The sequence below is a fragment of the Procambarus clarkii genome, chromosome 35 (assembly GCF_040958095.1).
Source record: "Procambarus clarkii isolate CNS0578487 chromosome 35, FALCON_Pclarkii_2.0, whole genome shotgun sequence".
NCBI classification, from domain to species: Eukaryota; Metazoa; Arthropoda; class Malacostraca; order Decapoda; family Cambaridae; genus Procambarus; species Procambarus clarkii.
In genome coordinates, this window is record NC_091184.1 from 29,680,416 (window position 1) to 29,708,408 (window position 27,993).

A 27,993-nucleotide genomic window follows, 5' to 3' on the forward strand; every position below is an offset into this window, starting at 1 on the left:
AAAATCCAATTCTTATTCGATCGACTTGGGGATAGTATGAAAGTAAGTAAGTAATTATCAAAAGAAGGCACCAAACCGGGAAGGCTATGTAGCACCATCAAATACGCAAAATAATCAGAGGGCGCTAAATATCACCAAGGATGCCAATACGAGAACAAAAACGCATAAGGCGAACGATATCAAAAGTATCCGAGTCACCAAGAATTCTATCGTGAGGTGCTTCCGGGGCTTAGCGTCCACGCGGCCCGTTCGTCGACCAGGCCTCCTGGTTACTGGACTGATCAGGGTTAAGCGAGTACGGCCAATACGCAACCTCGCCAGAGCTGTTTCCCACCGCCGGTTACGGTGGAAGGAGGACGGCCACGAGGAAAGACACCATTTAAGAGTACGTAGCTTGTTACCAGTAACAGACAACCAAGAAGCCTGCCAACGGGTAAGGACTGAGGAATGGATAACCGGGTAAAAGTCGGAATATGGAATGCCTTTACGAGATATGGGACAAGAGCGGAGAGCTTCCTTGGCGGCAGCATCCGCACGCTCATTTAAAGACACACCAATATGGCTGGGAACCCAACAAAACTCAACCGACTTAAATCCGTTGAGGAACCGTGGACGGAGAGGCAACGTTAGGGCGGCGTTGGGCGCCCCCGATGGCGCCGATCCCGACATGCCCCCCCCTGACGGGACCCCCCTGGAAGCTGCTTGGAAGGAAACTATGGTCGAATTCCTTGCAGCTATTGCACCCAGGGGCCAGGAAACCGGATGGGGGGAGGAACTCCTCGACGAGGCAATCACTGACCTGGTCAGTGGTAACGGCCATAACGTGGATAGGATCCTCGAGCGCCATGCTCGGGTGGTTACTACAGCCAAAAGATCTGGTGATCACGCACTGCGCTCCCGCCCTGCGCGCCAGCAGAGACCACCCCCCAAATAAACCGTGCTGATCCAACCCAACCTCCGATTGGATGTAAGAGGGAACGAAGGGCACAGTATGTTCTGTGCCAGAGCCTGTACGAGAAGGATCGTTCAAAAGCTGCTGCGCGCGTCCTCTCCGGAGACTGGAAGGTTACCCCCACGGAGGTGGAACCAGCCCGTCTCTTTCCATTCTGGGAAGCACTATTCTCTAGACCCACATCGCCGGACCGCCGCCCAATTCGCGACCGTGATCCAGTTAATCAGCAACTAGGGGACCCAATAACATCAGAGGAAATCCTTGTTGCTCTCAAGGCAAGTAGCACTGCTGCTCCTGGCCCAGACGGTATCACTATACGTTTACTTAAAGCTATACCAATCAGGGTGTTTGCAAAACTGTTTAATCTGTGGTTGGTAAACGAGTCCCTGCCACATCCTTTTCGCAAGAACAAGACAGTGCTTATACCTAAGAAACCTAACCCAGACTCTCCATCCCACTATCGCCCCATAACTATGTCATCAACGATAGTAAGGCTGTTCCACAAGATTCTGAGCAGCAGACTCTCTGAGGCAGTCAGGATCGACAGGTGGCAGAAGGCCTTCGTCCCCGTTGACAGATGCCCTGAAAACCTGGTGATCCTGGATGCCCTCCTTGCTGAGGCTCGTGCGCTTAAACACAACACGCACCTGGCGTTTCTGGATATGGAGAAGGCTTTCGATAGCGTCTCCCATCCGGCCATCCATCGGGCCATGAAACGTAAAGGCATTCCAAAGCCTTTAAGGACATATATAATGTCGGGCTATGACAGGTCCTCAACCATAATAACCAGCCAAGGAGAGAAGTCGAAGGACATCCTGATCACTAGGGGGGGGTGAAACTGGGTGACCCCCTGTCTCCATTTCTCTTCAACCTAATAACTGATGAGGCAATTACTAGGGCTAAGGACTTGGGGCTAGGGGTCGGTCTGGGCGGTGAAAAGGTATCAGCGCTGGCGTTCGCCGACGATCTGGTTGTGGCAGCGGAAACGGCTGCCGGACTACAGACACTCATAACCAGTATTTGCCGCACGCTGCGCGGCTCTGGTCTCAAAGTAAACGCTGCAAAATGCCGGACGCTGAGCATCGAAAGACATGGCATGTCCCCACCAGGAAGGCATATTACGTCGGAGACGATGCGATTAGTACTATGAGTGTGGCGGACGAGTACAAGTACTTAGGGATACTGATCGGAGCCGGGGGCAGACGCTTATCCTATGGTTCCCTGTTTGAGGACGGCCTGACCAATATCACCAAGGCGCCGCTCAAACCCCAACAGAGGCTATACCTACTGAAGCACCACCTAATCCCCAAGATGAATCACCGCCTTGTCCTCGGACACGTGGCTAAAACGGAGTTAGTGAGGCTGGACCGGCGGCTGCGACACGCCACTCGTGGCTGGTTGCGGCTGCCCCATGACACCCCTAACGCCTTTATCCACGCCGACGTAAAGGACGGTGGACTAGGGATACCCGACTTTGCCACATCGATCCGGCTTCAAAAGAACAAGCGGCTCGGGGCGCTAGCAGGATCAGCGGACCCAGTGATGGTGGCAGCGGCTCTCCTACCCGCGTTCCAAGCGAGAATGCGCCGGTGGGTAGACCCGACCACGGCCGCTGGAACGCCTTCCAGCAGGACGACCGAGTGCGCTAGAAGATGGAAGGCAAAACTGTACAGCATGGTCGACGACGCCGGCCTCGCTTCCTCTTGTGAGGTCCCATCCTGTCACAAGTGGGTTGCGTCCGGCACCCGTTTACTAAGCGGAGGAGATTTTGCTCACGCCATCCAAATCAGGGCAAACGCTGTAGCCACGCCGTCTAGGGCGGCCAGGGGTAGACCCGAGGCTTCTGGTCTCTGTGACGCTTGTCAGAAACCAGGAACCCTGGGCCACATATCCCAGGCCTGCCATAAGACACACGGGGCTCGGGTGAAACGTCACGACGACATCACCCGGTTCGTAGCCGGCCGCCTGCGGCAAAGAGGCTTTGAGGTGGAGCGCGAAGTCCGTATACCAGATGGAGGGGCCTTCTGCAAGCCAGACATTATAGCTTGCAAAGGTGATGAGGCCTTCATATTAGACACCCAGGTCTCAGCTGATAACTTCCCACTCTCCCGTCCACATCAGAGCAAGTGCGACAAGTACGGCACCCCCGAGATCCTGCAGAAGGTCCGGGAGTATACCGGAAAGCATACAGTATCCGCCTCCTCAATAACCCTTAATTGGAGGGGTGGATGGTGCAAGGAGAGTACGCGTGGTCTACAAGGTATGGGTCTCACCAAGAGCGACCTCGAGATTTGCTCCGTGAAGGCCCTGACCTGGACATATTCTATATACAGAATATGGTCCAAGGCCACGTCAAGGGGCAGGCCTCCCTAGCCCCGGGATCACTGTGCACAGGGTGCATAAGGGTCAATATAGTCACGCTTAGGTGAACCGCAGCCAAGATAGCTGGTAGCCAACTATCTAAGCAGTTTCGTCATCTGGAGTACCACTTCTCCTAATGGCGTCTCACAAGAGGGTGGATGACCTGGCCGGAGCCCACGAGTAGGTAAGGCGGCGACCGGAGGGACCTCATGCGCATACATGATAACCCTCCCGCTCCGGGGCCTAGTTAGGAGCATCCACTGTGTCTAGTTTTCCATGTATGCCGACGTCAAATCATCAACCCTGCCGATTGGGCAGCTTGCTGCTTTGGCCTTCAGCGTTTGTTTGTTCTTTTTAAATGTTATACTGTGCACCCCTACCTATGTGTGCTGTGTCCCATATAGAAAAAAACAACAACGAAAGAATTTTCCATTAATGTTTGTTTATTTTCAGGTTATTATTATGTATTATTAGTATCATCTTAACTCTTGTGGGTGTGATGAGATCTGCCATTTATGTTTATTTTAGTTTGTGTGTGTTAGGGTATTAGGTATGCTTAGGGGTCCGTCTCGCCATGCCCTGTGGCTGGGGGGATCGGGCTCCAAAGCTACATAAAAACCCTATACCCCCCCGAAGTGGCAAGGGGAGTTAGGGGACAACTGTGAACAAGAAACAGCCAATGCTGGATCTCGACAACTACTGGATGAACCGGATTAAAGGACCCGAGAGCCATGAGGGCACTACGAGAGTCAACAACAACTACAAAGGAAGACTGACAACGAGAAAGCAGGAGACGAAGAGCATAGAGAATAGCATAAAGTTCGGCTGTAAAGATGCTAGTCTCCGGAGGTAAGCGATACATATAAGTGTGATCAGGAAAAACAACAGAGTAGCCAACACCGTCCGCTGACTTAGACCCATCGGTGAAGACAGAAACGGAACGGGAGTGAGAAGAAAAGTGCTCAAGGAAAAGGCGTTTTAGAACCGTAGGAGGGGTAAAAGCTTTAGGGATACGGGTCAAGGATGTACAAAACCGCGGAAGAGGGACCCTCCACGGGGGCAAAGAAGGAACAACACGAGGAGAAACATCAGAAATACGAACGGAAAGCGAATCCTGCAGGCGAGATAACCGGACAGAAAGAGGGAGGTGGTGAAGAGGAACAGGAACCGCAGGAGGGGTAAAAGTTAAAGCACGACAGAGGCGAGAGGAAGGGTGTTGCAAGGACCGCGCAAGATAGCGAAGACAGTAGCGATCACGGCGGTCCTGGAGAGACAGGAAGCCAGTGTCAACATACAAGCTAAGGATGGGAGTCGAACGAAAGGCACCAGAACTGAGGCGCAACCCAGTATGGTGCAAAGCATCAAGACGGCGAAGAGTAGAAGGAGAAGCAGACGAGTAAGCAGGGCAACCATAATCGAGCTTAGACAGGGCGAGAGAGGAATGTAAAGCAAGGAGAGTGCGCCTATCTGCCCCCCAAGAAGTATGGGACAAGACCCGAAGGAGGGTAAGGGCCTTAGAGCACTCAACACGGAGGTAAGAGATATGGGGGGACCAAGACAAACGAGTGTCAAGGAATAACCCCAAAAGCTTCGCGGAATCTTTGTATTCAAGGGGATGACCATAAAGGGACAAAGAGGGACGAAGAACAACCCGTTTCCGCGTAAAAGTCATGGCACAAGTCTTAGAAGTAGAGAACTTGAAGCCATAATCTGTGGCCCAAGACGACACGGCATCAATTGCAAGTTAAAGCCGGCGTTGAAGGAGAGGCGAATCATCACCCTGACAACAAAGGGTAAGATCATCGACATAGAGAGTGGAGAAGACACCAGAAGGAAGAGAGGAAAGAAGACCATTGAGGGCAACCAGAAAAAGAGTAGTGCTCAGAACACTACCCTGGGGCACACCTTCGTATTGCTGAAAAGAGGGAGAGAGAGCGGTACCAAGGCGCACCCGAAAGGAATGACGAGAGAGGAAGCTGCGGAGAAAGAGAGGGAGATGACCACGAAGGCCAAAAGAATGAAGTTGAGATAGGATATGATAACGCCAAGTGGTGTCGTAAGCCTTTTCCAGGTCAAAAAGGACGGCAACAACGGAGGTCTTCGCAGCAAAAGCAGTACGAATATAGACCTCCAAGTTCACCAGGACATCTGTCGTGCTGCGGCACTTGCGGAAACCAAATTTAGAAGGGGAGAGGAGGTGATGGTGTTCCAGGAACCACATCAGACGAACGTTAACCATACGTTCAAAGAGTTTGCAGACACAACTTGTGAGAGCAATAGGGCGAAAGTCTTTAGGGGAAGTACCCAGAGACCCCGGTTTGCAAACAGGGAGGACAACGGCATCCAGCCAGTCCTCAGGGACTGACGACGACTCCCAGATCCGATTATACAGACTCAGTAAATACTGAGACGTGCTCGGAGGGAGATGGCGAAGCATCTCATAATGAATACCATCGGAGCCCGCCGCCGTAGAACCGCAGAGGGCCAGGGCAGAACGAAGTTCAGAGAGAGAGAAGGGATCATTATAGGGAAGCTGAAGATGAGTGCAGAAATCTAAAGGACGAGACTCAAGGACAGGTTTACGAAGAAGGAAAAATTGGGGAAGATGAAGACCAGAGCTAACAGAAGAAAAGTGGGAACCCAGTTCGGAAGCAACCTGCAACGGGTCCGCCACAAGAGTATCATGGAGGGAAGGACCGGTGAAACATCGGGAACGAACTTACCCGCTATCTTGTGGATACGCTTCCAGATCTGGGCCAGAGGGGTTTCGGACGTAATTGTTGAGACATAAGATGCCCAACATTCACGTTTAGCCATCCGGATGGCCCTACGGGCCACCGCACTCGCTTTCCGAAAAAAAGAAAAGAATCGGTCGTCTGCCTACGGCGGTGCCTCTTCCAGGCTGCACGCTTACAGCGGACAGCCCGAGCACAGTCCGCATTCCACCAGGGAACGCACTTCCGTGGACCCCGGGAGGAAGAGCGAGGGATAGAGCAGAGGGCAGCGTTGAAGACAGTGTCATGAAAAAGGAGGAGAGCGCGAGAGAGAGGCAGAAGGGAGAGGTCAGAGAGAGTAGCACTGAGGGAAAATAGGGTCCAGTCCGCCTTAGCAAACTGCCACCTAGGGAAAGAGAGGGAAGGGCGAAAAGAGAAAAAGGAAACAAGGATGGGGAAATGATCACTTCCATGGAGGTCATCAAGAACCTGCCACGTGAAATCTAAGTAAAGAGAAGAAGAGCAGAGAGAAAGATCAAGACAAGAAAGGGTGCGAGTCCGAGAGTCCAAATGAGTGGGCTCACCAGAATTCAGAAGAGACAGAGAAGAAGAGAGGAGAAACGGCTCAAGAAGGCGACCCCGGGTATTCGTCAGAACGTCACCCCAAAGAGAATGACGGCAATTGAAGTCACCCAGCAGGAGCACAGGCTCCGGCAAGGAGTCTAGGAGGTGTTTCAAATCAGGAAGAGAAAGCGGGACACTCGGGGGGAGATAAATAGAACAAACAGTGTACCATTTCCCCACAAAGACACGAGCAGCAGAACAATGGAGAGGTGAAGGAAAAAGTAAAGGAACAAAGGGAACATCAGCACGAATCAAAAGAGCAGAAGAATTAGAAGCCCCAGAAACAGCTGAGGGGGGGGGGAGAGAAAGGAATAGCCACGAAAACGAGCAGGACGAGCACCAAGCATCGGCTTCTGGAGACAGACACAAAGGGGCGAAAACCGCGAAATCAGAAGTTGGAGTTCGAGGAAATTAGCGTAATAACCTCGAACGTTCCATTGAAGAATGGACAACGACGAGAAGAGAAAGGACAAAAACAGAGAACAAGGAAGAAACAAAGGCGAAAGAGCAACAGAGCACGTTAAAGAATATCAGGGTCGGGATCAGGGTCAGCAAAGTCAGGGTTAGGGGGCATGGGTAAACTGAGCAAAGACGGAGGGAAGGAAACGGGAGAACAGATCAGAGGTGGGCGGGCGGGGTCCAGAGGAGGAGGAGGAAGAGGAGGAGACAACGGAGAGGAGCAGGCAAGGACAGCAGCAGGAAGAGGAAGGGTAGAAAGAGGGGAGCGTACCTCAGCAAGGGCAGCAACTGAGAAGGAAGCGGGGGCTAAAGAAACCTCCATAGCAGGAACAGGGGGCGCAACCACCGAAATGGGAGGGGAAGGAGCGAGAGAGGCAGAAGTAGGGGCCGAGGAAGAAAGCGAAACCTTCTTACCCGCCGGGGAGGAGGAAGGAGAGGAGCCAGGTTTACGCTTCTGACGTAAAGAGACAGGTGTCCCAGCAACCACGTACTGGGCAACGGATTCTAGCGTCTCAACAGGAGAAGCTGAACGAGAGCACACATGACGGCCGTTTGGAGAGCGATGGACATCAGCCCGCACCGACAGGCGGCGGGGAGAGTCAAGAGACGGACGGGAAGGACGGGAAAGAGGAATGGAGGGAGACGAGGAAGAAGACACAGGAGACAAGACAGACCGGGTAGAAGGAAGGGGAACCCCAGACAGAGGACCAGGAGGAGGATCCTTCGGGAGAGAACCCAAAGGAACAGAGGAGGGGGCAGTGGGCGCATCAGGGTCCAAGGCCCGGAAACGGTTGTGAGTCTGAGGAAGACAGGAAGGACGAGGAGAGGAAGAGCGCAACACGCGAGCATAAGAGATATTAGCATAAGGCGGGAGCTGGCGAACCTGGCGTCTCGCCTCAGGAAAAGATAAATGCTCCCGGTGCTTCAAGTTGAGGACGGCTGCCTCAAGCTTGTAATGGACACACGCACGGGAGAAGGCAGGATGGGCTTCACCGCAGTTGAGGCAACGAGCCTGGGGAGAAGTGCACTCCGACTTAGAGTGACCTTCGCCACCACACAAAGGACAGAGAGAGACAGTCCCGGAGCAGCGGAGGGCACCATGCCCAAACCTCCAGCACTTGTTGCAGAGCCGAGGAGAAGGAATGTACTCCTGGACAGAGCACCTGGCACCAGCAAGAATGACAGAGGGTGGAAGGGTCCTACCATCAAAGGTAATCTTCACAACCCAGAGGGGTTGACGGCGACTACCACGAGGGGGACGAGTAAACGTGTCCACCTGGAGAATAGAATGGCCCTGGGCAGCAAGGATATGTCGAATATCGTCGTGGCAGTCGCGCAGGTCCCGAACACCGGTCGCAACATGGGGCGGGAGCAAAATAGTGCCAACACTGGCATTCAACTGAGCGTTCTTCGAGACCCGAACGGGGGTCTCGCCAAGGCAGGATAAGGCAGCCAAGCGGGAAGCAGCATCCTGAGAAGGAGCAGCAACGACACGTGTACCGAGACGAGTGGGGTTGAAAGTAATGGAGGCATCCACGGAATCAACGAGATGTCGATGGAGGGAGAAATCGTCAGGAGGCGCAGAATCAAGAGGGAGGAGATCAAAATATTTGGCCCACGAAGCGGGACCAAACAAGGCTTGATAGGTAGCAGAACTGGAAGGAATCGAGCGAGGGCGGCCGTGACGAGGACGGCGGTGAGAACCCCCAGAGAGAGAGGGGTTAAAAGGCGCAGTAGTTACAACTAGAGAAGGAGCCGCGCCAGGGGACGAGGTAGTCACCACTGGGGGCTTGGGGCTCGACCCAACCACAGAGGAGGGAGGGGAGCCAGGGGAAGGAGTCAGAGAGGCCAAAGGAGGAGCAAGGTCGGGGCCCAATGCAGCGGAGGCTACAGAGCCCGGTCTTCCAATACGGACCGACTCGGGGGCTTGGTCGCCCACCCCACGAGCCTGAGAAGGTAAACCAGAAGGAGCCGAAACAGGGGTTATCATCATTACAAAAAGAAGAATTCATTCACGAATGTGCCCCCACACCCACCATGGCGCCACAATTAGAGGCAGGACACCCAACAAGAAGCTATCGCCGATCTTGCCGGGGCCTCCTAGGGGTGCGTCGTGAGTATACGCCCCACAAACGCCACCTTAAGAAACCGATAGTCCGTCGAGATCGGGTTCAGTGACGAAAGGGGGATTGACAATAAAAGGTTCCCCTCGCTCTCGACGTCGGGTACTACAGTTCTACGGGTGCAAGAGTATGCCTCCTCAAGCACCCGGGCGTCAAAATAGAAGAAGTCCAAGGGAAGAACCAGAACGAGCAAAGGGTCGGCAGGAAACGGCAAGCAGATAGGAGAAGAGGGGGGAGAAAAACGAAACAGAAGGAAAAGGAAAAGATGCCCAGCAGAATTGGAGAGGACGGCAGCAGGAGCACAAGGCTAGAAAAGGACAGAGGACTGTCCCAAGGAGCATCACACTCCGACAGCCGCCCACCTAAGCCCCCACACGGCGACAACGAGCTGAGCGGGGAGGGGGGGGATAGTATGAAAATGTTTGCCATTAAATTTCTGTTTTCTCTAATAGGCACATGGCATATTTGGGAGAACGGCATTGTATTGTAACTTAGTGGAAAGACTATTGTATTGTTGGACACGGCGAGTGTAATCGCGCACTTCACACACTCTTGGTGTGGGCCGCGATCATGATTCTACATTTTTATGCATATGTCCAGTATAGGGAATTTAAAGGAACGTCCAGTCCATATCGCCGCGCGCGTTAAAGTGTTTTATTAATTAAATTAAGTTTTAGTCTAAGTTTTCCCCCACAGCTTTTCCGATACGCTGTGCATATTAGTGGCTTCAGGCATTATATGTACTAGTTCTATCTAGAAATCCAACAATATGTAACTCATGTTCAATGTATGTATCTTTACCTGAATAAACATTTTATCTTATTCTTTCTTACGGGCTCACCATAGCCTGTGCTACATGAACATTTCGTTCTGAGAACAACTTTACAACTGGCTTTGTTCTCGATCACAATCGGGGGATCCCGAGTTTAATTCCCAAGCAGGACAGAATTGGTTGGGAACATTTCCTTTTATATAATGCCTCCGTTCCCTTAGCAGTAAATAGGTACCCGGGAATTAGTCCCGGGTAACTATTTACCTATTACAGTATATATACACATATGCTTTATTCAAAAGTAAAATAAAAAAGTATCTAATTTCATCCTCATAATTCCGACCCCTTGTGCTTCAAACTCACAGACTGAGTGAGTTTGAAGCACTACCCACTCACCCAATTTTAATTCTTAAGACATGTACCTTCACCAGTGTAATTAATGCCATCTATTTATATTCTAGTCATTGCGTTGAACTCAAATCTTGCTACAATGTACTTTTAAAATACGCTTACTTTATTTGCTAGATTAAGGACATGCCTGAAACACTGAGTATTTTGTGGTTTTTCAAGAATGTATGAACACCAATGTTACGTACTCTCACAGCCCAATGTACCTTCTTGTATATAAATAAGTAAATAAATACATAAATAAATAACAAAATAAAATAAAATAAGACAAGTTGCTCTTGGTCTCGACAAAAATAATATTATAATAGTTAGTCACAAGTATTGTTTTCTGTGATTTCTTTAGAGTACAATTACATTTTCTTTAAACGTACTATGGCAAACCAAACTAAACAGTTTTAAGAGTTTTACATTGGTTAACATATAAAATAATTCCCGTTGTCGGGGACAGGAAGCCTGTATGATAACTTTCAACACTGTTACATGCTCAAACGAACTAGAAAAGCCCATATGTATCAAAATAATATCCATAGCATAGATAAAACAGAGTCCCTTGAGAACTGAGAATTCTGCAAACACCCTAATTCAGTACTGAACTCGTTTAGACATTGATATACATTAACATATATACAAAATCCAAAGGTCGGAATGCACAGAGTACTTACTTATTAAAGATTTCTTCACAGTGTGACCCTCCCTAACAAGTGATTACAGAAACGCTATCCTGTATCAGCTGTCATGATGACGGCGCAATGTTCGTCGTACGAAAATAATGAGAATGTTGTACAAGGAAAGATGTCGCTATCTCGAACCCATTGATGATGACTTATATTGAATTTTGCAACTAGTTCACCAAGATTGTAACTTGCTTAGCTAAATGAATTGTGGGGTTCAGTCCCTGAGCCCATTATGTGCCTCTGTAACCCTTTCCACTACCGCCCACAAGATGGGTATGGGGTGCATAATAAATGAACTGAACTAAACTGGCGTGGCTGCTCGTGCGGTACCGCCACGTCTCCTAAAGCGCGTTGGAACTTTTATTTAAATCAAATCAAATGTTTATTCAGGTAAAAATACATACATAGAAGATTAGTTACAAACATAATGTTAGATTTAAAGATAGAGCTAGTACATACAATACCTAAAGTCACTAATGTGCACACCATTTCGGGCTTTGTTTCCGGGTTGCATTTTTGTTGTTGTCCGTTTTGGATTGATTTTTGTTGCCATTTTGGAATTTTATCTTGGGCCCTTTGTTTTTTGTTTTTAAGAAGCTTGGGTATACAAATATCATACATAACACAGCGATGTGCTGTTACCCGATTCTATATGAAAGATTACAAAGTAATCAAACTACGCGTACTAGTGGCTGTACAAGAATGTAACAACTCTTGTATATATCTAAAAAAAAAGTGCAGATAAATAACTAGCTATAAATTCATCTAATATCCCCATCTCACAGGATCGTTAGTCATACATGGAATCAGAAGAGAACATATAATACGAGGCTGATCTGCTAGCCTCCACTAGCAAAATCTGGCTACAGCACAAGAATATATTTATTTATTTATTTATTTATTTTTATTTATTTATATATACAAGAGTTCTTACATTCTTGTACAACCACTAGTACGCGTAGCATTCGGACAAGTACTCACCCACCTAATTGTGCTTGGGGGGGTTGAGCTTTGGCTCTATGGTCCCGCCTTTCAACTGTCAATCAACTGGTGTACATATTCCTGAGCCTACTGGGCTCTATCATATCTACATTTGAAACTGTATATGGAGTCAGCCTCCACCACATCACTTCCTAGTGCATTCCATTTATTAACTACTCTGACACTGAAAAAATTCTTTCTAACGTCTCTGTGGCTCATCTGGGTACTAAGTTTCCACCTGTGTCCCCTTGTTCGTGTCCCACCCGTGCTGAAGAGTTTGTCTTTGTCCACCCTGTCAATTCCCCTGAGAATTTTGTAGGTGGTTATCATGTCTCCCCTTACTCTTCTGTTTTCCAAGGATGTGAGGTTCAGCTCCTTTAGCCTTTCCTCGTAGCTCAATCCTCTCAGTTCCGGGACGAGCCTGGTGGCATACCGCTGAATCTTCTCTAACTTTGTCTTGTGTTTAACTAGGTATGGACTCCAGGCTGGAGCTGCATACTCCAGGATTGGTCTTACATAAGTGGTATACAGGGTTCTGAAAGATTCCTTACACAAGTTTCTGAAGGCAGTTCTTATGTTGGCCAGTCTAGCATATGCCGCTGATGATATTCTTTTGATGTGAAGCCCTTAATCATAGATGCGTGGAATACGACCCCAGCGAAAAATCGTTTAACAATCAAGTGCCCATTATGCCGTTGAGTTAAACAGAGGCTACAGTTAAGGATTTGCGCCCAGTAAATCCTCCCTGGCCACAGATACGAACCCAGTACAAAATTCTATATTTCGTGAGTGTAATTCCTGATAATAGTGCTATTATCTACTCCCTATCCATGGTTAGGATAGGATAAGGTTATATTAGGTTTTTATTACATTTGATTACATTAATAAGTGTATTATTCTCAAACGTGAAATATGCAATTCGAAAACTATTTGAGTATCCCCTAGAATTTGATTTACAGAAAATGAAATTCTTCAGACAGTTTCAAAGAAGTGTTAGGTATAGAATTTTTCTATTTTAGAACACAGAATTATAATACAGAACAATAAAGTTATAAGTTGAGAATATTCTCTGTTTAGAACAAAGGTTCACTTGCCAGTTTACAAACTATTATTAGAACCGTAATACGCTTTCAGACCACTACAAATATCTAGATAACTATCCAGTTGGTGTGAGAATGGGTTTGGTGTCTCTTGGTAATCACTTTGGGGGGTAGAAATAGCCTAAGTTACTCTATCCTTTTGAGATGTATTTTTTTTCTTTTATCAATAAACTTACTTGAACTTGAACTTGGTAATCACATTTGCCAACAGTTAAGAAAATATTAACCATGGGGATCTGTCCAAGATTTGAGGGCTCTTCAAGAAACTTTAGGACCAGAAGATAGGTATTCCGTAGAGCGTGTCCAAGTCACCTGTTGACAGTTGAACAGTGCCATCAGTGTATATATAGTGTTAATGTGCCTGTAAATGAGTTAGAAAATGAGACACTGTGTCAAGTGGTGTTACTTTGAACTGCACTCTGGTTTAATTACTTTTTAGTGATGGACGTGTATGGCGGAGTATTACAGGGTGCAGATAGAGCGGAATTTCATTAGCCTGGTATCCAGTACGAGACACGCAATAGAGATATTCAATTTTATGAAGTTGGCAGCACTTCTATATATCCAGTTTGTATAAAGGCTGCGTGTTGGTGGTAGTGATGGTACTAGTGGTATGAGTAGTGGTAGTAACAGTTGCATGAAGTGGTAGTGGTAGTAGTAGTTGCATAGTAGTAGTAGTAGTAGTAGATCTCATTTATCCAGACATGACCTTTTATATATGATTTACACCAGTGCCAGAGAGAGAAGTTAAAGGTTACATGCACTCTCTTTCTCTTCTTCTCTCTCTCTCTTTCTTTCTTATTTTTTACGGACCCTGAAGTCTGAATCTCAAGACGCAATCAGAACGCGGCCTTATTATCTCTCAGTTACGTCACAACATTGTTGTTGTTCCCATTGGCAGTTACAATAACCTTTGGAATGTAACCATCATTAAAACTAACGGGAGAGGGGGGGAAGGGGGGTTGTGCGGTAATCACCTGGTAGTGGTGGTCGTGGGAATGGAGTGGTTGGAGGCGGGTGGATGGGGACGGGCTAGTGGGATGACTAGGGGGGGGGGGGTTAGAGGGGGAAATCATTAATGTAACCCAACACCGGGCAGCCACCTTATTAGGGCCGTACCCCGGGGGCGGCCGCCCCCTTTGTGGGATTCCTGGCGCAGTTTATTGAATATTCTACATTCTTGAATAATTCTTCATGTTTTCATGTCTCTTTATTAGCTTGGATTAAATCTCCAAGACAGTTTCTATATTCATTACTGGCTGGATAACAAGGTGCAAATTTATCATTTAATATTTCATGTTCTGTGGCTTAATCCTGGAGTAGATGAAATAGTTGACTACATAACCCGAATGTGAACAGCAGAAACACACTTAGACATTATGCAATAATAAACACAAATTCGTCCTTCACTTATGGAAGAGGAAAGCCTACATGGAAGGACTCAATTTACATAAGACTAAGAGTAGGATACAAATATTTCTGGCAATAAGGTGTTGATGTTAGTGAAAAAGATAAGGAGTGTAAATTATGTAGTATGCCGCACGCCCACACCTTAGAACATTATGTATTAGAGTGTCAACTTAGTGATAACTATAGAAATAAGTGAATAAGTAGTGTACCACATCAAATTGTTTTCAAGTATGATAATGGTATGACAATACTTAGGAGCTACAAGCACCCAAGAGTGTAACACTTATACGCTGTGTGTACTATCTTAACCTGCAATGTTAAAGCTTCAATTAAATGTGTACAATTTCAAGTTAAATGTAATTCTTGTACTGTGATTTGTGCATTTGTCCACACTGGATTTGTCCGCCCCTTGAGGGACTTGAAGCAAAGGAGGGTAGAAATAGCCCAAACTACTCTATCCCTTTGAGATGTATTTTGTTCTCAATAAATATACTTGGACTTAAATCATTTGAAATATCAAATGATAAACTTGCACCTTGTTATCCAGCCAGTAATGAATATAGAAACTGTCTTGGAGATTTAATCCAAGCTAATAAAGAGAGAGGAAAACATGAAGGATTATTCAAGATAAATTATTAATTTTCATAGTTGAAAAGTTCAATGTAATCAAAATTTAGATTTTAATGAAATAAGATATTTTGTGTTTGTTTTCATTCAAAGTTCCTTTGTTTGTATTTGGTCAATAATTTAGCATTAGAATAGGCTACTTTATTCTCTCTTGAAGCCTAACACACTGTATTTCGGTTTTAAGCTCCCATATACTTGAGAGAGAGAGAGAGAGAGAGAGAGAGAGAGAGAGAGAGAGAGAGAGAGAGAGAGAGAGAGAGAGAGAGAGAGAGAGAGAGAGAGAGAGAGAGAGAGAGATGGGTAGCCAGCGCACACAGCAACGCCTCCGAGAGAAGTGAATTATTTACATTTCACAAAAAATGCCACAAATTTGTTACTACACAACAATTTAAATTAATACCCTACAAGATCATCCAATTAAAAACCTTAATTAGTGCAGAATTCACTTATTTTTGCATTGTTTGACGTCATTAGTGTAATTTTCATTTTGATATCAAAGTCACTATGACAACTCAATTTACACTCGGTACACAAATTACATAACAAATTGCCTGTGTTGTTATGTGAGGCTACGAGTGAAATTAACTTGATTTGATTTGGATAATATGCATATTTAAGCTGTGGAATAATTGAAGGCAAATAGAATATACTGATGTGGCCATTCACGGCCGTTATTCAATTGTTTTTACATCCGTATAAATTAAATTGAACCTAGAATGTTAATCATAAGATATAATTGAATAGTTTTCTCTCTTTTTTTTAGGATGGGGAATACTACCCTTCCACACTGATGGGGCGGGTACACGACCCTCCCACACTGATGGGGCGGGTGCACGACCCTTCCACACTGATGGGGCGGGTGCACGACCCTTCCACACTGATGGGGCGGGTACACGACGCTCCCACACTGATGGGGCGGGTGCACGACTCTTCCACACTGATGGGGCGGGTACACGACCCTTCCACACTGATGGGGCGGGTGCACGATCCTCCCACACTGATGGGGCGGATACACGACCCTCCCACACTGATGGGGCGGGTACATGACCCTCCAACACTGATGGGGCGGGTACACTGATTCATAAAAAGTCATAATTCGAAACTGCATATAGGTGCTGAGAGTCAAAATTAGGCTCAAAAATTACGTTCAGGAGTCAAATTTCCGACATTTCAGATATTTTGAAAACTGCAGGGGGGTTTGGGCAAAATATGACCCAAAGCCGTTTCCAGTAATTGACCTATTTTCGGTATAAAAAGTCGTAATTTGAAAATGAAAATAGGTGCAGAGAGTCAGAATTCGGCTAAAAAATCACGCTCAGGAGCAAAATTTCCGACATTTCAGATATTTTGAAAACCGCAGGGGGGTTTGGGCAAAATATGACCCATCGCCGTTTTCAGTAATTGGCATATTTTCCGTATAAAAAGTCGTAATTTGAAAATGAAAATAGGTGCAGAGATTCAGAATTCGGCTCAAAAATCACGCTCAGGAGTCAAATTTTCGATATTTCAGATATTTTGAAAACTGCAGGGGGGTTTGGGCAAAATATGACCCATCGATGTTTTCAGTAATTGGCATATTTTCCGTATAAAAATTCGTAATTTGAAAATGAAAATAGGTGCAGAGAGCCAGAATTTGGCTAAAAAATAATGCTCATTAGTCAGATTTCCAATATTTCCGATATTTTGAAAACTGAAGGGGAGGTTTGCGCAAAATGCGACTCATTAGGTTAGAAGGTTTGATTTCTTACGGAGTAGCTACTGGGTCACCTACTACAAAGTTCACCAATTAATTGTGTATATTATGAACGAAATATTGAACGTAACTAACTTTGGTTAAGCAACAAGTTAAAATTTATATCAGTGATGCTGCACATGGAACCAAGATATTTCGCACGACTTTCAGGGGGGTAAGGGACCAGGGGAAGACCCTTGCTCGACGGTTAGAGGTCAGAAGGACCTGTGGGAGTCCCTTGCCTAGGACCCAGAGCTGACAAGGACCTGGAAAAGTCCTTTTCTCGACGCCCGGAGCTGACAAGGACCTGGAAAAGTCCTTTTCTCGACGCCCGGAGCTGACAAGGACCTGGAAAAGTCCTTTTCTCGACACCCGGACCTTACAAGGACCTGGAAAAGTCCTTTTCTCGACGCCCAGAGCTCACAAGGACCTGGAAAAGTCCTTTTCCCGACGCCCAGAGCTCACAAGGACCTGGAAAAGTTCTTTTTCCGATGCCCGGAGCTCACAAGGACCTGGAAAAGTCCCTTTTCCGATGCCCGGAGCTCACAAGGAACTGGAAAAGTTCTTTTCCCGACGCCCAGAGCTCACAAAGAACTGGAAAAGTCCTTTTCTCGACGCCCGGAGCTCACAAGGACCTGGAAAAGTCCTTTTCCCGAAGCCCAGAGCTCACAAGGACCTGGAAAAGTCCTTTTCCCGACGCCCAGAGCTGACAAGGAACTGGAAAAGTCCTTTTCCCAACTCCCAGATCTCACAAGGACCTGGAAAAGTCCTTTTTTCGACGCCTGGAGCTCACAAGGACCTGGAAAAGTCCTTTTCACGACGCCCAGAGCTGACAAGGACCTGGAAAGTCCTTTTCTCGACGCTCAGGGCTCACAAAGACCTGGAAAAGTCCTTTTTCCGATGCCCGGAGCTCACAAGGACCTGGAAAGTCCTTTTCCCGACGCCCGGAGCTGACAAGGAACTGGAAAAGTCCTTTTCCCAACGCCCAGATCTCACAAGGACCCGGAAAAGTCCTTTTCTCGACGCCCGGAGCTCACAAGGACCTGGAAAAGTCCTTTTCTCGACGTCCGGAGCTCACAAGGACCTGGAAAAGTCCTTTTCCCGAAGCCCAGAGCTCACAAGGACCTGGAAAAGTCCTTTTCCCGACGCCCGGAGCTCACAAGGACCTGGAAAAGTTCCTTGTCCCACGTTCGGAGGTCATAAAGACCTGTCGACGGCCCCCTGCTCGACGTGCAGTGTTCATGTCTGGGAGAAATATCGTCATTGATCCGGGAGGCAATATCCGGAGCTGCGGTGGGTCCGCCTGTGCAGAGTAAGTTGTTTCTGACACCCGATACTGTCTCTCTTTCCTCTTCGGCCATCTGCGTCCGTCCAGTCCGTCCAGTCCGTCCACTTCAGTTTTTCCCGTGCCTCCTGCCCACCTCTGTGCGTCCATACCACCTGCGTCTATCCGTGCGTCCCTATCATCTGCGTCTATCCGTGCGTCCCTATCATCTGCGTCTATCCGTGCGTCCCTATCATCTGCGTCTATCCGTGCGTCCCTATCATCTGCGTCTATCCGTGCGTCCCTATCACCTGCGTCTATCCGTGCGACCCTATCACCTGCGTCTATCCGTGCGTCCCTATCATCTGCATCTATCCGTGCGACCCTATCACCTGCGTCTATCCGTGCGTCCCTATCATCTGCGTCTATCCGTGCGTCCCTATCATCTGCGTCTATCCGTGCGTCCCTATCATCTGCGTCTATCCGTGCGTCCCTATCATCTGCGTCTATCCGTGCGTCCCTATCATCTGCGTCTATCCGTGCGACCCTATCACCTGCGTCTATCCGTGCGTCCCTATCATCTGCATCTATCCGTGCGACCCTATCACCTGCGTCTATCCGTGCGTCCCTATCATCTGCGTCTATCCGTGCGTCCCTATCATCTGCGTCTATCCGTGCGTCTCTATCATCTGCATCTATCCGTGCGTCCCTATCATCTGCGTCTATCCGTGCGTCCCCACCACATGCGTCTATCCCTGCGTCCCTATCATCTGCGTCTATCCGTGCGTCCCCATCATCTGCGTCTATCCGTGCGTCCCTATCATCTGCGTCTATCCGTGCGTCCCCAGCACCTGCGTCTATCCCTGCGTCCCTATCATCTGCGTCTATCCGTGCGTCCCTATCATCTGCGTCTATCCGTGCGTCCCTATCATCTGCGTCTATCCGTGCGTCCCCACCACCTGCGTCTATGCTGCGTCCCTATCATCTGCGTCTATCCGTGCGTCCCTATCATCTGCATCTATCCGTGCGTCCCTATCATCTGCGTCTATCCGTGCGTCCCTATCATCTGCGTCTATCCGTGCGTCCCCACCACCTGCGTCTATGCTGCGTCCCTATCATCTGCGTCTATCCGTGCGTCCCTATCATCTGCATCTATCCGTGCGTCCCTATCATCTGCGTCTATCCGTGCGTCCCTATCATCTGCGTCTAATTGTGCCTGATATGAACACATTGCATACGTCTGAAAAGAAATAAATTCAGACGAAATAGACTCGCTACAAGCCGATCCGATATCCAAGCCGATAAAAGTGTATTTACACTTTTCAAAATGGATGAAAGCATGGCAGATGCAGTTTTAAGCTTGGGCTAAGGAAATAATAATAGATAACATCAATACCTATAGATAATGTTTATATATACATACCTATATCTATAGGATATATATACCTATATCTATAGATAATAGATACCAGATAACATCTGAATAATGACGAAATTGCAACCCAAATGTGACAAAAATCTGGGACCAGATTCACGAAGCAGTTACGCAAGTACTTACGAACCTGTACATCTTTCCGCAATCTTTGACGGCTTTGGTTACGTTTATTAAACAGTTTACAAGCATGAAAACTTGCCAATCAACTGTTGTTATTGTTATAAACAGCCTCCTGGTGCTTCGGAGCTCATTAACTGTTTAATAATTATAAACAAAGCCGCCAAAGATTGAGAAAAGATGTACAGGTTCGTAACTGCTTCGTGAATCTGGCGCCTGGGTGACAGGAACGATTATGGCTATATAGCACTTGGAAGGGGTCAGGATAAGGATTTGGGATGGGACGGGGGGGGGGGGAAGGAATGGTGCCCAACCACTTGGACGGTCGGGGATTGAACGTTGACCTGTATGAAGCGAGACCGTCGCTCTACCGTCCAGCCCAAGTGGTTGGGAGCGGCCACCGTATGAACAAAATAGTTCTGTCAAGTTTCACGAATTGTTTTTTTTATTTTATCAGCTGTCCGTGTTGCCAACTCCTGTCTATCCGTGCCTCCACCTAGTGTCTATCCGTGCCACCACCTCCTGTCTATCCGTGCCACCACCTCCTGTCTATCCGTGTCACCACCTCCTGTCTATCCGTGTCACCACCTCCTGTCTATCCGTGCTACCACCTCCTGTCTATCCGTGCCACCTCCTCCTGTCTATCCGTGTCTGACAATCCTTCATACCTTTGTGTCCTCTGTCCGTCCGTCTAATCTCATCCTCTTGTATCCGTCTGTCTCTTTTTTCTTTCCTTCGTTCTGGCAACCTTAGCCCGTCCAATCCTACCATGTATGGGGAGTCTGTCTGTTACCACAGTTGCACGCGTCGCTGATGTTATCTGGTTTATGTGATGCTTAATATCAGATGATATTTTCTGTCCGATTTGAAAATTGGGTTTTTCCTCCCGTCCTGTACATTGTGTCCAGTCTCCGTCTGTATTACATTACATTTGTTGAAGTTGAGGTCTAGCAGCCACTTGTTTGATCATTATTTATGTTTAATCACGTATTCTAATCGATTTTTGAAGTGTTAAGAGCAGGTGAACTCCTGTTGATGTGTCTATAATTTTCGCGTCATAACATTGATGAGAGTGTCGACTGTCGATTATTTTTGATGACAGTCGATTAAGGTGCGTCTGGGATTCTCTTGGATTTAGGTTCGAACCCTCGTCACGGCCCTTGTGGATTTGTTCATTGATGTCTAGCCACATTGACATCAATTTAGAATAGAATGGGGGGGGTGGCAGAGAGCCGTGAGAGGGGGGGGGAGGACCCTGTTGATGACCTCTTCCCTCTCTGTTGAGCCTTCTCTCGTTCCGAGCCTCCTGTTGCTTGCTGTCAACAGGAGGCTATGTGGGGAAAAACGGTATGAGATGATAATCCTTACCGCACCTGTTGCGAAGCCTGGTCACTCCGGACACACTATATAAGCACCCCAAGTCGGGGGGTTGGATTATGGGCTCACCATAGCCCGTGCTACATGGACATTTCGTTCTGAGTAGCTAAATCTAAGACAACAACAACAGGGAGGTTGAATTAGTAGTCCAATCTTGCTTGGTCTAAGCCCCCCCCCCCCCTGGGGAAACTTGATGTGGTGATCTTGGGTCTTAAATTCACTACCAGATTCGAAATATTCGAAAGCAAAACATTAATGCTGGGAAGAGTAGAGATTGGATTTGTGGAGATTATCGAATCGCCGTGGTAGGTGCGTGGTCACGGTGGGTACTAATCTACTCTAATCTATTATTGTAGCTTATCAGGTTGTTCCAATGAAGTAGTGTGGGGGTGTACACTGTGTGTGTGGGTGGGCGTGGGTGTGTGTGGGCGGGCGTGGGTGTGTGTGGGCGGGCGTGGGTGTGTGTGGGCGGGCGTGAAGACGGTACACATCTTGTTGGACGGCGTTGTAGATGTCGCTCCTTGGCTGGTGGGGACACTGCTTAAAGCGGACCACCTCTCGACACACTGCTCCCACACACCCACACACACACACACACACACACACACACACACACACACACACACACACACACACACACACACACACACACACACACACACACACACACTCACCAGTTGATTGACGGTTGAGAGGCGGGACCAAAGAGCCAGAGCTCAACCCCCGCAAGCACAATTAGGTGAGTACACACACACACACACACATACACACACACACGCAACGCTGCCTACTTCTCAACACAATGTCCGCATCTTTAATCCCTAGAGAGGAGGAGGGAGAGGTGGTGATCCGTAGTGGTGCCCTGGAGGCCCCCAGCACGTCCTGGTTCATGGTGCAGTGTGGCTGCTCCTCACTGCTTGTCTGTGTCTTCACGCAGGTCGGCGTTCAATCCCCGACCGTCCAAGTGATTGGGCACCATTCCTTCCCCCCGTCATATCTCAAATCCTGACCCCTTCCCGACACTCCTGCTTCTTGCAATGTCTTTTGACACTTAATTGTTTTAGATTCTATCCTACATTCATAATAGAACACCTGTGATAATCCTGAGACAGTCCACTGGGGCTGTGAGGTGGCTCGAACCCTAGCCCAAGCCATTGCAAGGCATATACGTCACCTTACAGCCCTAATGGATTGTATCAGTGATATATATCACATTAGTAAGATTTCTATATAATCCTGAGAATCTTATATGTCCTTATCATGTTCCTTCGAGTCCGTCTCTATCCAAGTGTAATGGGGCCCAGTTCTCTTAGCATTTCCTCATAGTTTAATCTTCTGAGATCTGGTACGAGCCTCTTTGTATGGCTGGGCCTCTAGGTAGGCGTACAAGGCTCAAAAGGTCTCCTTGCCTGGGTTCCTAAATGCTATCCTCCATTTTGCTAGTTGTGCACGCCCTGATGTTGTTATCCTGCGTGGTAGAGCGTCAGGCGATAGTCTAGGAATCATATCAACTGCCACGTACTTCTCTTTCGCAAGTCACAGCCCCGCTCCTGTGCCAGGTAAGTCCACAACGGGCTCACCATAGCCCGTGCTACTTGCCCCGCTCCTGTGCCAGGTAAGTCCACAACGGGCTCACCATAGCCCGTGCTACTTGCCCCGCTCCTATGCTAGGTAAGTCCACAACGGGCTCACCATAACCCGTGCTACTTGCACCGCTCCTGTGCCAGGTAAGTCCACTACGGGCTCACCATAGCCCGTGCTACTTGCCCTGCTCCTGTGCTAGGTAAGTCCACTACGGGCTCACCATAGCCCGTGCTACTTGCACCGCTCCTGTGCCAGGTAAGTCCACTACGGGCTCACCATAGCCCGTGCTACTTGCACCGCTCCTGTGCCAGGTAAGTCCACAACGGGCTCACCATAGCCCGTGCTACTTGCCCCGCTCCTGTGCCAGGTAAGTCCACTACGGGCTCACCATAGCCCGTGCTACTTGCACCGCTCCTGTGCCAGGTAAGTCCACAACGGGCTCACCATAGCCCGTGCTACTTGCCCCGCTCCTGTGCTAGGTAAGTCCACAACGGGCTCACCATAGCCCGTGCTACTTGGAACGTTGAGTTCCTAGTAGCTGAATCTTTAACAACAACAACAACAACATTCTCTTTCGCATTACGGGCTCACCATAGCCCGTGCTACATGGACATTTCGTTCTGAGTAGCTAAATGTAAAACAACATTCTCTTTCGCAGTGTCACAGTGTCGTCTACCTTTCATACAGTAGGTCTTCCACCTCCCTCCCCAACTGGCTCCACAATACATTTCCTTGGGTTTGAGTTCAGTACCAATTGCTCCGAGCATCCCTGAAGGTGCTCCTGGTCTTGTTAGGGTCCTCGTCTCTTTATCACTCGCTGCAATAATCTTGCATCGTGCACAACATTGATGTGAACGGATTCAACTTCTTCGTTCAAATCATTTCCGACTATCAGGAATAGCGTCAGCTCGAGTACAGAGTCTTGGGTAGATTCTGGCGTAGCTTGTCTCTTCGTAACTCTGTTTTCTGTCAGTGGGGTACTCTTAATTCCAGTTTAACATCTACTGCATTACTGGTTGATTCTCTAGTTTGTATAGTAGTCTTGTATAGATTGTATTATATACATTTTCACAGCCCAGGAAGACAATCTGCACATCTTTTCCTCTTCTGCTTTAGTGTGTGTGTGTGTGTGTGTGTGTGTGTGTGTGTGTGTGTGTGTGTGTGTGTGTGTGTGTGTGTGTGTGTGTGTTACCAGTTATGATTATCTATGATTATCAGTTACCTGTAATCAAAACCTGTGACCTATGACCTATGACCTATGACCTGTGAAGTATAACCTGTGACCTAAAACCTACCTACGCCCTGTGGCACTTCAACTAAGACCTTTGAAATTTGTTTATTTCCATGACTAAATCTGTCTCCTTTTGGCAAATTGGAAAGTGGAATATAAAGATGAACAAGATATTCTCATGTATTCATACACGAACTATCAACCATATATGCATATACATAATAACATACATAAATACATAACCTTATTCTAAGGTCATGACCTTAGAATAAGCATTATATACCCTTGTTTTATCCAATTATAAAATATATATATATACATATATATGCTCATTCATTAGTGCATGAAATACCAGCCACTGATCTAAGCCCTGCCACACACAGTGAATCTATAAGTATACTAAACCGCAGCATATCACTGCTCCTTGAGTATACCCGCCCCACTGGCTGACACACAGCATGAAGAAGGTGGCTGGCGAGGTAGTGTGAGAGAGAGAGAGAGAGAGAGAGAGAGAGAGAGAGAGAGAGAGAGAGAGAGAGAGAGAGAGAGAGAGAGAGAGAGAGAAAGAGAGAGAGAGAGAGAGAGAGAGAGAGAGAGAGAGAGAGAGAGAGAGAGAGAGAGAGAGAGAGAGAGAGAGAGAGAGAGAGAGAGAGAGAGAGAGAGAGAGGTGACCTTGCGCCACACGCTGTAAGGCACAAGGTCGGTACACAGCGCGGCTTGTAGGGCTAAGTGTGTTGAATGGGCTCTGAGCTGAGGCTGTCTGGTGCTGCCTGTTACACTAGCGAGCGGTCGATGAGAGAGAGAGAGAGAGAGAGAGAGAGAGAGAGAGAGAGAGAGAGAGAGAGAGAGAGAGAGAGAGAGAGAGAGAGAGAGAGAGAGAGAGAGAGAGATACAGAAAGCGAATGCGGGGAGATAGAGCAAGGAAGAGGGCGAGAAAGCTAGGGAGGGGAACAGAGTGTGAGAAATACATGAGACACACACACAAAAGCAAACTTTATCATTTCACAATAAAAAATGTAGAAAAAGTATAATTTCAGGAAAACTCGGCTTGCTAGACAAATTGGCCTATTAGGTACGATATTTACATATATACACACATGAATACATAGATCAATACAAACATACAGGGGACGAGACAGAGATGAACAGAGATATATGTAGAGAGGAGTATATGGAATGAGGGTGTTAGCTGACACAAGAAACAAATCATTCCATATTTGAATACACCTTTAACAGACCAAGTTTTTATAGACGATAAAGTGTTCCACTGCACAGAGGAATGGTGTTGTGCCAGCCATAAAGTTCAGTGAGAGGACGAGTGCTCCTGCAGGGACGAGAGAGAGAGAGAGAGAGAGAGAGAGAGAGAGAGAGAGAGAGAGAGAGAGAGAGAGAGAGAGAGAGAGAGAGAGAGAGAGAGAGAGAGAGAGAGGAGAGAGAGAGAGAGAGAAGAGAGAGAGAGAGAGAGAGAGAGAGAGAGAGAGAGAGAGAGAGAGAGAGAGAGAGAGAGAGAGAGAGAGAGAGAGAGAGAGAGAGAGAGAGAGATTGTTAATTCATGGAAAAAAAATGTATAACAAAAGACCTTTCGTTCTGTGGCAAATATTATCCGCTACGAATGAAACTCAGTTTTTCAACTGAATATCCCATCTGGACGTATGCGATCCCAATAACAAGCCAAAGCCTCTCTCCCCCAACCTACACACTCTCCTGGCTTACGCTTCCCGGCTGCTGGAACCCACCGCAGAACCCCCAACCGGGTTCCCAAAACCCACCCCTTTGTTTGGGCGTGAACCCACTCTTTGACCTCGGACGTGAAACCCTTTTTTTGAACTCTAGGACCTTCCGGCCCACTCATTGCGGTGGCCTTGTGGTGCTAATTTCTTTGCCTTGCGGCATATTTCATGTGCAGCTTCCGGCTATTTTCCTCATGCTGTGCCTTGCGGCATATTTCATGTGTAGCTTCCGGCTATTTTCCTCATGCTGTGCCTTGCGGCATATTTCATGTGTAGCTTCCGGCTATTTTCCTCATGCTGTGCCTTGCGGCATATTTCATGTGTAGCTTCCGGCTATTTTCCTCATGCTGTGCCTTGCGGCATATTTCATGTGTAGCTTCCGGCTATTTTCCTCATGCTGTGCCTTGCGGCATATTTCATGTGTAGCTTCCGGCTATTTTCCTCATGCTGTGCCTTGCGGCATATTTCATGTGCAGCTTCTGGCTATTTTCCTCATGCTGTGCCTTGCGGCGTGTGTGGGGAATTAGAGTATACCTCTGATATATGCAGCATTTGACCATTCCCCAGGATGCCACCCGCAACAGTCGACTAACACCCAGGTTCCTAATCACTGCTAGGTGAACAGAGTCAATGGGTGTAAGGAGACTTGCCCATACGTCTCACCCTGCCTGCCTGTCTCAATGTGCTGGGACACCAAACCCGTCCTCCTAAAATGGTAGTAGCTACTAGGTGGTGGTGGTAGAACTACCACTACTCTTGGTACTAGATGTTGCAAGAACGTCCACCACTGTGGTTAACTCAACATTTGGGCACTGTGGCGGCTGTTGTCCTTGGATGACTATAGTGATCCTCACGCACTTAAAATCAACCACACAAAACTCCATAAATTCAACATTTATGCAAAAGAATATCTTCATAATGCAGGCGATGAGTCACAAAAACGTGGCTAAAGTAAGTTGACCAGACCACACACTAGAAGGTGAAGGGACGACGACGTTTCGGTCCGTCCTGGACCATTCTCTAGTCGACAATCGACTTGAGAATGATCCAGGACGGACCGAAACGTCTTCGTCCCTTCACCTTCTAGTGTGTGGTCTGGTCAATATCTTCATACTCATTGATTCGTTCTCGTATGAAGAGGTATTTCAGGATTCACTCACTGATAACAATCTTAAACTTTAGAATGTTACTTACTGGTTGATATGATGTTATCGCACTTCATAACGCGAGTCGCAGCTATACACAGCTGTATCATTATAAACACCAAACACCACTGGTACCACTGACCCCTGGTACCAGTGACCCCTGGTACCACTGACCTCTGGTACCAGTGCTGCCAGAGGGTCAGTCACTGTGGTTCTTTAGGTGGTGCTACAAGGACCAACACCTTCAAAAATAGGTTTTTCTCACATACAGAAACTCTCCATATCGCTTTCACCCGAGCGAAACACGGTATCTATACAGTTTCGAGCTCCCGTTGCCCGAAACGAGGAACCCGAGTGACTGAGACCTCCCGCTTCTCCGGGCCCCGAAGCCATCGAACCCATCTATCGAAGCCTTTGAAGTCCAGAGTGGATCATGGCCCAATATCTCCCGCTAATGTCCCCCCCCCCCCAAGTCTGGGTGTTGGAATCCAGGGATGGTTGTCTGGGTAAGTGTTCCAGTTGGTTAATGTCCTTGCACATTGCGGGAAACAGCCACGGGGGCCCTGAGTCCGGGGCCTTGAAGGCGTTCATGAGCTCTGCTTCAATCTGCGGTTCATTTAGCGCGTTGGATCAAGATATGTGGAGGATACGAAGCTTTAATAATACACTTCAGCAGCCCGTCCTCCAAACAAAGATCCAAAAGTGATTCCATGCACCCGCCAAACCCCCTGTTTATGAATGAAAAGCGGTTTACACACGACTCACAACTGCTGACGGTCGAACATATCCGGAACAAGTGCTTCACTGACGAATTTTGTTCGAATCACAACGCTATAAATGCTTTACCCACGTACTACAAATACAAATAATCGCCAACAGAACCTAAACACCTAACCTAACCTATCCTATGCCTATATATACACAATATGCTAATATATTATAATATTAATTTATACTTGAGAAAATTCTCGTTTTGAATAAACAGCATGTTAAAATTTATGAATGTGTCTGTGGGGTTGACCGCTGGATGTAATGGACTTGAGTCGAGGACGGGTTGTTAATAATACACTTCAGAGTACTATATACCTTTCCCCTGAATGAAAGTACCTCATCTTGTACTATCTAATGCTCCACATCCCTGAGTACTTCCTCCACCATGCCTCTCAATCTCTC

The 27,993-nt window shown here is 47.6% G+C and overlaps 1 non-coding gene across 1 annotated transcript in view; it reads right to left on the reverse strand.

Annotated features, from left to right (window-relative positions):
* LOC123768477 (uncharacterized) overlaps positions 1 to 26,995 on the reverse strand; it is a 55,523-nt gene extending 28,528 nt beyond the window's left edge. The window contains exon 1 of the transcript XR_011230460.1: positions 26,870 to 26,995. This is a non-coding gene — a transcript (uncharacterized protein). The remainder of the gene's footprint in view (positions 1 to 26,869) is intronic.
* Between the last annotated feature and the right edge of the window lie 998 nt (positions 26,996 to 27,993).